We start from the raw sequence: 10,989 nt of genomic DNA on the forward strand, positions 1-10,989 counted from the left end.
AACCATGGCCAATCGATTCCGCTTGCGGTTGATATACCCTTTTCAAAATGCGTAATCGTGGCACCAAGCTACGGAGCCACCGCTAAACCACAAAATGGTGCAAAAATATGTGCCCATGCTCGTTGCCACGATATCCTCTCGACCACCTCGGTGGAAATAGTAAATGGTTCCCCCGGGAAGGGGGGGTCATCTGCATCTAGCTCCGTTCCAGTGGTATACCGTGGCAATGGCGACGATCAAATTTATGGTGCATAGATTTGTCGTTAATTATGCCTCGTGCTGATGCTTATCGCTAGTGTTACGTTAGTGGTGGTTGCTGAAACCGCTATGCTAGCATTGGCGCTGGATTCTTTACAAAGAATTTAAAGCATTTAACAATTAATGATCGCTTCTTTGGATTGTTCAAAGGTCTCCCCCAGATTCCAGCAGCTCGGAATGTTTTAGGATAACAATGATTTACCCAATGTACTATGGATTTCATTTAAAAAGTCTGCGAAATGGAATGCGAACGAATGTCCAAACTCCAAATGTAAGCCCGTGGGGGCGACATTTCGAAACCATATTCGATGCCACGAATCGGATTATCCGTATTCCCGCGACATAAAGGAGGATTCAAATTTCCAAGCAGGTCCACCAATTGAAATAGAATACGCGCTGAAATCAATTGCTCCGCTTCACAGCAACCAGACGCCGGCGCTAGTCGTGCGTACTGGGCTGGGCTGTGCTTTTGGGAGTCGCCAGTGGCCACCAGAGTCGCCTAGATTGAAACCGCAAACCGTGCCATCGCCCATCCGATCTAATTACATCACCATCAGGATCAGCTCTTCGTGGAATCACTCGGGGACCACGCCACACCGATTGAGGTATCTAATTTACGCGTAAAGTGATGCGTACCGGCTCCAAGCCCCCGGGGGGGGGGGGGGGGGGGGACCGATAGCTCATCGTAACCGAAGTTATGGCCACTGTTTAGCGCGGTTCAACATCTATTCCGATGCCTTTTCAGTCCAGTTTCTATTCGGCGAAAAGTCTTGAATCACGGAATTGGATCCATAGGTAGTAATTCGATGCTGAAAGGATGCTAGTAAGTGAATTTAGATTGAAATCGCCTCTCGTAAAGCATTCTGCCAGCTCTCTGCAAAGTTTTCTCATTTCACTTCTCCCTAGCTATCCATAAGCTTTACTAAAGTAATTAGCCAACACAATAAGCTATAAGTTCCTGCAGCTAAACCACGCCTCGCTTGTGGTTTAGCTTCTAGCCGATTAGCTGGAGCTAAGCTTGCTGCTCCAAATGGATTAAAAACGATGATGTTAGTACGAGTCGCCAACCAGGCTAATCGCTAAGTCGTTCCCAAGTGGTTTGTAGTGGCTACAGCAAACTAGCAGCAGATGCAGCAGCTGGCTACAGCAGTAGCTACACACCGTCTACACCGAGAACACGCGGTACTAGCGCACTGTCACGTTCAATTATCGTCCGACGACCAACGGCCGTGGCGTCATCCAACTTTTGACGGCCAACTTGCTCTTGCGGACAAACAACGGCGGACCACGGCGCCGACGTCACCGTGTTTGCTATTCCGAATGCATAACCCCCTGCTGCGAACCCGAATGCAGCTGGCCATGTCATGTTGTGAAAAGTTCGTAATATTTCAGAAAAGCTATCAACCCCTTCTTCCCCTTCACCCATCGCCGCTGATGCCGCTGAATGCTAATCCGCGCGCCAGTTTTGACGAATGACGAATGGTGCCGGATGTTTTCTGTGGAGTAGGGCCAGGAGGGGAGGACCGCCGCGCTCCCGACGTTAGGATGAAGTTTTACATTCCAAATGGGAAATGTTAGCTTACCGACAAGTTAAACATTCTGCCTGTTCGCTCATTATGTCGTCCCGGTGCCGACGACTGGTCGACGCTTACACATCGGACCAGGAACGTCGAAGTTCCCATGCTCCACGAAATACGTTGGAAAGTTGCGTAGTTATTGAGTTATTCGCGACCATGGACTTCCACTAGCGGGGGAGTGCACTTTTTGGGATAGTCAACAGTTTATTCCAGTTCCTGGGAACGTGTTCAACATAGGATAGTCGGTGTGTAATCCAAAAATTACCCTCGAATAACAATTCGGCATTCCGTGCTCACTGGCATGTGCAGCCCGACCCGACGAATAACTTGGAATGTGTTCGAAAAAAAACGTGTTTCAAACTTTCGTCCACTGGAACTGCAATGAACCTTCAAGGTTATAAGCCTCTTACACTACATTCATTGCACTCCATTTGGTGGGGATCCAATTTACATTTTATAGTAGTAGTTCGCCCGGACTCCGGTAGAAACAGAAATTCCAATCCTCTTAATGAAGTTGCGGCAATTATCGTTTGGGAAAGAAAGTGTGGCCCTTAACACAACTCGCCCGGTTCGCAATGCTAGGTGCCGGTAGCTGCCATTCCACTACAAAATGCTGCACTACAAATGAAGTACCAGATGGAAGGCCAATCGAGTATTATTGCTAAGTATTGCGCCAACGGAGTCTACGGAAGACAGTCCGTCCGTTGGAAGGCTTCAGATTTGGGCCAAACAATGACAGCTCCTCTTCGTTCGGAACTGCAAATTGGGAAGCATTTTGTGCAATCCCGTGCGGAAAATAAAGAGGTAAAAGGCAGCCAGTCCATTCACGGTCTACAACAATAGGAAGCCTGAACCTACCCTTAAGGCGATACTCTGAATACAACAATAATATTACCTTCGAAGTTGGTTGGTAGCGACAGGCCGCTGGCCGCTGACGCTCCAAGAACCTGGACCTGGACGACCGCGAACGACCGTAATGCGCCACCTTCGCTGACCTTCCCGTCAATCCGCCATCAAACCATTGTTACGTCCATTGCCTTCGCCGTCAGAAAAGGTTAATTAGCTCACGAAAAAATCTCCATTCAACTGAAAACAGCAGCCGAAGCAGCATCCAACTTCCAACGCGAGCGCTCCCCCAGAACATCACAAAAGGATAAACGAAGATAATGCGCGGCTCGTGGAGCCACGTTTTTCTGAACCGTTTCCACGCCCGCCAGTTGCCTCTTTCCCCGATGCGATGGCGAACGATGAACGAAGAGCGAGCAAATGCCTCCGGGGAGGCAACAAACTTACAACTCAATCGTACAGATTGTGCCAGCTAAGGATAGCCGCGCCGTGCAATGAATGGAATGGGCGCAGTAGATTGTGAATTTGAAGTCTTGAGCGGGAGTCGGTACCGAGCTTCCTTCGGAGGGATGGAGTGACAATGAAAAACGCGCTATTGTTTATGACAGGCAAGTTTGTTTGGTTTCATTTATTCAGATTAGCGTTTGGCGAGCGCTTAATGGATAGATTCTGGATGATGGATTCGTTTTATCGTATGCCGACGTTGAGAGTTTCAGGTGGAATCTAAAAAAAAGGGTTTCATTCAATTGAATGTGAGCAAAATAGCTAGATTTAAGGAAGGTATGAAGCGCATAATAAAACATCGAAAAGTTATGTTTGCTCGATCGTCGATAGTGTGCGTGACTTATAAATAAGCTACTTTGTGATTTATCTGGAAATCATTGATGTGCTTTATCGTCCAGAGTGTTCGTCCTTTCCTTTCAGTTTCTCTTTTAAATGATCTTAGTATTTGTAAACTCTGGGTTTACTCTTAACCGAATATACAGCCTCTGATTTTCAGTTGAAAATCTATAAAATTGAATAAAGTGGGGCCATATTTTATTCTGGACAGTTACACAGAACTTCTATTTTTCGAGCTCGTGACATAATTGTTCGTCTTTATTGAGATAATGTGTTAATATGTTCACTTAATCAATTCATACATTTCATTGAATGCTAATATTTCATGATCTTCATTGTGTGTTGAGAAACGCCAAAGCTTTGCTGGTGTCATAAATTTTAATTATCACTATCATTATCATTATTATTAGACTTACCACAATCCATTACCATGCATTACTCGTTAGCTCACGATAGTTACGCTAGTCAATCACAGATATGAATGGACGGAACGCCCGCGATTAGTTCTCTTTTTTGTTCGAAACGCAGAACTATAATGCTGAATTTGTGGTTCGCACAAATTCCGCGAAACCAACGAATTTAATCATGCTCAACAAGCAACTGTTGCAAACACAACAATTAGATTACTGGTCAGATAGGGATACAATAATAATGCCCATAAATCTAGGAACGATGAAAAATAGCGGTGAAGGCGCAGCAGTACGCATTAAATGGTTTACATTCATTTTTTGTGAACTCCCTAAACATGCTAAAACATGCTAGTTAACAACAGATATTCCCCAACAACCAAAGTAGGCCACATCGTTTATTCTTAAAATAACTGGAACATATTAATTTGTTAAATTCACTGCACACATATTTGTGACCCAAGGCTGAATAATTTTTTCAACAAAATCATATGATTTCCAGCTCTGAGCATTTTAAAGAAAGTGTGATCCATAGATTCGCCCAATAATTATACTAATCTTATACCAGATAGAATATAGAAACTAGTAAACAAAAATGGATGTTACTAGTAAACAAAAATTGCATTCATTTTGCAGGAAATTTATCTCTCCATTATTCCTAGCTATGGCTACAAGTACACTTTCTTGCCACACTCTACGCCATAGCATTACACGCATTACATTACTGTATTAGATTGGGCATTTTACAAAAAAATCAATACGTTAACACTGAGAATTTCAAAACTTAAATAGTTTGAGAGCTAGAGCATTTTTCGCGTAGCACAAACTGAGCAAAATTTGGTAACCTATCGCTCGAGGCAACGTAGCGTTCATCGTGTTCGGACAACATTAAACGCCGCAGCGCAGAGCATTACAACCTCTTAACGACCAACTTTTCACAAAACCGCCTCCGGTGCCAAGCCGATTGGCAGGTTGACTGGTTGGCTGGCTCCGAGCAGCAAACAGTTTGCCTTCCAAAAGTAAACCTACTTACCGTACGGATGCAGAGCCCATGATTTCGGTGCTGTGACACATAATTACCAACACCAGGCGCTTATCACCTGTCTTCGGAGACTCATTAAAATAGCCGAATAGCCGAGCTGCGGTGCGATGCGGTGCGGTGTACGGTGCCATGCCAAGCGCTCTTGATTGCGCATCGCTACGGACCGGCGGGCCCTCGCCCTCGAGCGGTTCCTTCGGTTGAGCGAACGCATAAAAGCATAAAAACCGGACACAGAGAAAACAGAGCAACGAAACTTGCCGTAATTAAAAGCAGGTGTCAATAAAACGCTTCGATCCAGCCAGGGGGGGGGACATTTGCACCCCCTCCGCGCTACAGGGCGCTTTGAACTTTGTCTCCGGTACCGCACGGTAGCAGCAGAGCCTTCCTTCCGCGTTGCGCTTTCGCGCGCGCTCACCGAGTGTGAGTGCGAACGGCAAGGGCCTTCACCTTACCTCGACCGAGCACGACAGATAAGAACGACAGCGACGACGACGACGACAGCGACATTTTGGCCGGAAGCAACATGGTTGGGCTGCTCGGTTGTGGCCTGGGTGGCCGCCAAAAACTTTATGAGTTTATGCGCCCAAACTTTGGCAAAGACTTCCAAAGACCAAAACCGTTTGGACCGTTCCAGTCTGGAATGACTTAGCGGTGAGCGGAAACTGGGTCATTGACATTCGATTACTGAGAAGCGATGCGAAGAGTGGTTAAGTCAATTGGCTTGGCGTTACCATCGTTACATTGTATCGTGTTGATCTTGGCCTTGGAAGGCCGAATCGGGACCCAACACGTCAAACAACCCTGACACAATTCGTATCATCTGTTCGTCGATTTATAATTCAATTACGACGCCACATGGGGCGACTAATGTTCAACCCTCTGATGGTCCATAAAAAAAAGCCACTCCCGAACAGACCCGGGTTTAATCGGTAACGTCACGTTCGTTTCATCAATCGGCCTGAACCTGAAACCAGGGGCCCGCATCTCGATTGCTTCCAAAAAAACAGAAAAAAAGCGTTGCCCTAAGGTCATAACCAAATCGGCGCCCAATTGGCCCTTGTGTGACAAGTGTGTGTGGCCTCTAGCGCGGTGGTTGCAACATGCTATACGATGAATGGAAATTGTCCGTAATAAGAGGGGAAATCCGACCTCCGGCAGATGGCTGCATGTCGAAGGATCTTCGCCAATCGTCAGCAAAGTATTGTAGTTCCGAACAGAAATAGTTGACAAATAGTTACGTTATAAACAGTTGGAAATACTTTAGCTGTTCTGCAAACATAATAAGAATCTAGGAAAGCTTTTCTTAAAACGAAAATTAAGCGCCCAGAGTCTATGCAACATGCCCCTGGGTGGATGGATCCAGTCCAGTTGAAGTCTATAGCCCTTGCAGGGCCAACGGAAAGGGCACTTCAAATAGTGTGCTATTTGACATTGAAATGGAGCATACACGGTGTATGGTACACGCGATAGTTATCGTTTCACATTACACCCCCGTTTTGGGGCAATAGTTGCCACAGCCTGCAAGCAGCTTATCTGACCTTAGCTTTGACCCGCGTCACCAAAAAGTCATTACATACCGAAAGCTCGCGAGTGTTTCGGTTTTTTTTTTTGTTCTCAATGTGGAGCAACCCTATATGTTGCTCCCGCACCTCGGAATCGAATTTTCTGTTATTCATTTCTCTCTCCACCCAAATTCGTTTTCACAAACTGTTTCGCCTGAAGCAGCACCAACAGCAGCAGCAGCAGCAGCAAAAAAAAGGCTAAATGACACCAATGGCGTGTTGTGCGGGAGGGGTTCGACGTCATCGACGCCCCGTGGAAATGACTCGACGCTCAACTAGCTAGACGGTTGGGGCCCTCCCGAGGCTTATAAATAATAATCCAACGCCAAACGTCCCGCTCAGTGACTGCTCGGTGTACGGTTCGTTGGGTTGACGTGGTACCGCGCGTGTGTGAAAAGCCGGCGATCGTTGCAGACTCTCGGTTACAACAGGACCGCCTACCAATAGGATCCTTACTCACGGTGGTTGTCCACTGCTGGTTACGCCTGCATTCTGGAACGGTGCATTCGTGTGGTGACCGTGACTTGTGCATGTGCATAAAAACCGTTTCCGTTTCTGGCTGCTGGCTTCTGGCTTTAGGCACTCGGTAAATATTCTTGCAGCATCCGCACTAGGTCCAATGGTTAGATAGCAGTTTTGTGGAAAAAGTGTTGCTTTTCTTCCTTTGGTTTCAATTCGATAACATTAAATTGAAACAAAGGAATTAACGGATAGATATAAGTATTAAACATTTGCCCTGGTGTGATTGCAATTTCAGAAAAGTTATAAATATGCTTTCTGGAAACGAAAACTGAAATGAAATTTATTATCCGCCATTTTATGCGATGTGCAAGCAGTCTAGAGTTTCCATTAAAAGTAATAAAATTACATCTATCTAATAATCTATCTAGAGTCTTAAAAAGTAATATGTACACTTATTAAAGGGCATTCAAGGAGTCGGTTAGTTTGTCTTCTGATACGCAGTAGTATTTTAAAAATCGATTTACGATATACTTTCGAATACAAGCTAGTACCGATATTCAGTTGTATAGATGTGCAATGTTTTTTTTATTTTTTGCAAAACTATTATAAGTTTAATTTAGTTTCTTGAAGTAAATTAAAAACCACTGATGGTTCTTGGGGATGATCGCAACCAGCAAATATTGATTTTTATCAAAAAGTTTACTTAAACTGTGCCAAAATGGTTCTTGGGGATTATCACAAACAGCAATATTTTAGATTTCGTAGAAACTTTACAAAAATGGAAAGCATAGGAAGAATAATACTCAACTTGTTTTTTTTTTTGGTAAAAAATCAAGCAAACATTGTATTTAACAAAAACTTGCTCGCTGGTTCTGTGTGGTTGAGCTCATGCATCGAAATTATAATGATCTACACTTACATTCAACTTGGTGTAAATCAAGTTTACAGGTTGATGCTGATCCAAGGAATGGTCCGTGGATTATTTATGTTGAGACATTCTTATTGACAGGTTGCGTATGTTGATGATTAACTAACGCATAAAAGAAAAGATTTTAAAATGATGGAGAAGACAGTTGTCATTTCTCGTGATCTTTCTTGTCATTTCTCGTGAGTTTATACTGCACCAAATTGATGTACTTTTGCTACTCTTTTACAGTCAAATATTATTTTATTATTCCATCAACAATTTTGAAAAATTCTATACTTTTTTGTCTTTCTCAACACGACTATTTAAACATACGGCTCGTCCGTCCTTATATATGTTTAAAAAAAACACGACTGTTCGACAATTTCAGCCAACCATAAAGTTCTGCTGGGCTTAAAAACTTTACATCCGTTCATAGTTCATTCATTCATTCACCAATTGGATTTGCGGATTGCGATATTTAAGTAGTAAAGCGAAGCATGTACACCCAGTACGTAGCATGTACACCCAGTACATCACACAATCTGCACTTTATTTCTGCGAAATATCGAAAACCATCTTTAGCCGCAACGAGATATGCTACTACATACTACGTGAAGCAGTAATTAATTTCAATCTCAAATCTAATCCACATGACGGCTTAGAATAGAGAGAAAAGTAAAACTGGACTAGGTAAGCTGCCACCACATCCTCTTCGCGATGCAAATCATTCAAAGCAGAGAGCAACGGCTAGCATATCCTCCAGTAATCCGACGAAATCCTCACTCTAAAACGGCCACAACGCCCCCGGCTAGACCTACGCCGTTCCGGTTGTCCTTGGCAACATGGTATGCACTATTCACACCACATAAAACCCACTTTACTCCCACAGTAGATAAGCCCCTGGATGGTAGCCCCCCTCCCCCCATTAAGTCACGCGAAAAAGAAGTGTTGATTAAGCCGTTTTCAAAATTCAATTACACCGTTTGGTGGAAACCGGACCGGATTTCCGGGTTATCCTTATCGCCGCGCATTCGCACTAAAACAGACGGCAGGCAGGCAGCCGGATCTAAACAGTATGTTCTAACGCTTGTAACTCACACACACACACAATCCGGTTGTTGGCGAACCAGTTTTGCACCGGATATGCATGCAATCAGTGTAATTGAATTCAAATGCTAACAGACACGCACGGGGGTGGAGGGCGTTAAGCCTTATCGGCCGACCAATTATCGAATTTCGATTGGTGTGCGTGTGTCACCTAATTTGTGGGCTGGACTGATTACTGGTTCCCTGCTGGAGTCCTGCTTCCGGCCGGCCGCAGCTCATTGAATGGTAATGAGTGGTTCAAACAGTGCCAACGGAGGGCCAAGCGAGCAGCCGAGGGTACCGCCAGGAACACATTTCACTTATTAGTCATTCACTTTTGGCACTTTATGAAATGCATTAACCAGCACCATTACAACCCCTTCCTCGCTGGGGTGCTTTGCTAGCGCTATCGGGTGCGCACGGTGCAACCAGATGCGCATAATCCGCTTATGGTCCCCAGGGGTTTTCAGGAAGCACTCGATATCGGTCAGATGTGGAGTCATCGGAATTCGCTTAAAATTTCCCCCAGAGAAGGCTTTGAAGCGTTCAACGCACATGCTAATTCAATTTAATCGCCCAAACTCATCCCAAACACACAGGGTTGCCATCGAAACCATTGGGTTGTGTTGTTTTTATGTCAAACTGGCAGAACGTCACATCGCTGCAAATAAACGGCGAGCGTGACTGTTGAAGCGCACCCTTTAACCGCCCCCTACACCCTTCATGCGTGCAAATCATTTTATCTTTTTTTCCGCGCTCCACGATGATGCTCACGATCAACCCACCGCCCCGGTTGCGATTCTAATCATATTTACGATGCAATTTGTGTAGAACCGTCTCGCTCTCTCTCTCTCGCATGCTCGGTGAGTCATCGGCACTAACCACCAGGGCCACGGCACGGCCGCTGGGGAACCATCATACTTCAGGGAGGCCGTGCAAGCGGTGCACAACACTCACCATGGTTACCGCTGGTAGCTGGTAGTGCTTTGTTCCGAGCGCGCACCGTAGCTTCCTGTACTTCCATATCTCTATAACGGTGATGCACCTCACGGCCACGGTGTTCTGGAGCGAAAAAGGGAGCAAAACCTGCAAACCCCAGCCGACTACATTTTGAGGTTAGGGAGGAAAGCTGAGGAGTGTTGTTGTTGTTGTTATTTTTGTTGTTGTTGTTGTTGTTGTTGAAAAACCGAGCTCCCGAGGGTTGATGAGTTGTTTGTGTGCATCACACCGCATCAGTTAAGTTACAGCGAGGCACTACCAGACCGTGCGCCAGCCAGAAGTGCCAGCCTGTCTGTCTGACTCTCCAGCTAAACTGACGTCATCACGCCTTCTCCAGCCGTGCCACATTGCCATCACGTTTTGCTTCGTTTTTTCGTGCATATCTTTTCTTTCTTTGCTTTCTGTTTGCTCGCCCAGTTCATGTTTTGTATGCTTTTCGGTTTGCATGTTTTGCCGCGTTTACTTTCACCGGCACATTTAACTTTCTTTCCTTCCGCTGCGCACGCCGATGTTGTTCTTAGCCAGACGCTAGCCAGCGTTCTTGCATTTGTGTGTTTTGCTACTTGCACTTCTCCGCGCACTAGCCGCCGAATCAGCCGAACAGCCGTGCCTCGCCCCCCCGAGAGACCACACAACAACAGCAAACTCGAGAAAGCAACCACTTTTTTTGCCGTTAAAGCGTGAAGCGTTGTGTTGTGTTGCTGTGCGGTGAAGGGAAAACAAACAAACAAACAAACTAAAAGGCAAACGGCTGGCGAGCAGGCGGTAAGCAGCATAAATGTTAGATTACATTTGCAAAATGCACTTCATGGTTCATGGTAGCCAAGTTGCTGGCAGCGCTGCTGCTTAATAAAGTTGAATCCTTCCAGTGGAATCACCCCCCTGGGAACGGTAAGGTATTCACGAGGGGTACCTTAAAGTAGCTGGAAGTCTCTGTTCGCTTCCTGAGTTCTAAGTATAACCCACCGCATTCCGTTCGAAATATTTGCTTGTCGATTGCGAA

This window comes from Anopheles darlingi, chromosome 3, assembly GCF_943734745.1.
Source record: "Anopheles darlingi chromosome 3, idAnoDarlMG_H_01, whole genome shotgun sequence".
Taxonomy (NCBI): Eukaryota; Metazoa; Arthropoda; class Insecta; order Diptera; family Culicidae; genus Anopheles; species Anopheles darlingi.